The following is a 477-nucleotide window of genomic DNA, read 5'->3' as shown; positions in this document are numbered from 1 at the left end:
GCTCGGACGCGAGTTCGGTGACCTGCAACAACGGCGGCGACATCGCCGGCGGAGCCGAGCTCGCGGCTCCGGTGGAATCGAGGCTACAGGGCGCAATCGAAGGGGAAAAGAGGGAGGGGAGGCGTGGGAGCTCACAGCGGTGCCGTAGGGGTGGTTAGCCAGCTCGGGGACGCGACGATGGTGGTGAATTGACGATGAAGATCCTCGGCGGCCGGCGATGGAAACGGCGATGGTGGCGGCGTTGCAGCACGTCCGGGAGGTCCGTAGCTCAACGAGGAGGTGGAGGGGGTTGTGGCGGAGCTCGCAAGCACGGCGAGGGGTCGAGGGGGAGACGGTGGCTGCGGTGGTGCTCGTCGGTGGCGGCGGCTCCGCTCGGGTCCGAGAGGGAGAGAGAAACAGAGGAGGGGGAGAGCTCGGGAGGGAGTGAGGGGCGGTCGGGGAGGCGCGTGGCGTCGTCCGGGCGTCGCTGGGGAGGCC

The sequence above is a fragment of the Triticum aestivum genome, chromosome 3A (assembly GCF_018294505.1).
Source record: "Triticum aestivum cultivar Chinese Spring chromosome 3A, IWGSC CS RefSeq v2.1, whole genome shotgun sequence".
NCBI classification, from domain to species: Eukaryota; Viridiplantae; Streptophyta; class Magnoliopsida; order Poales; family Poaceae; genus Triticum; species Triticum aestivum.
This window is presented reverse-complemented; position numbering follows the sequence as displayed.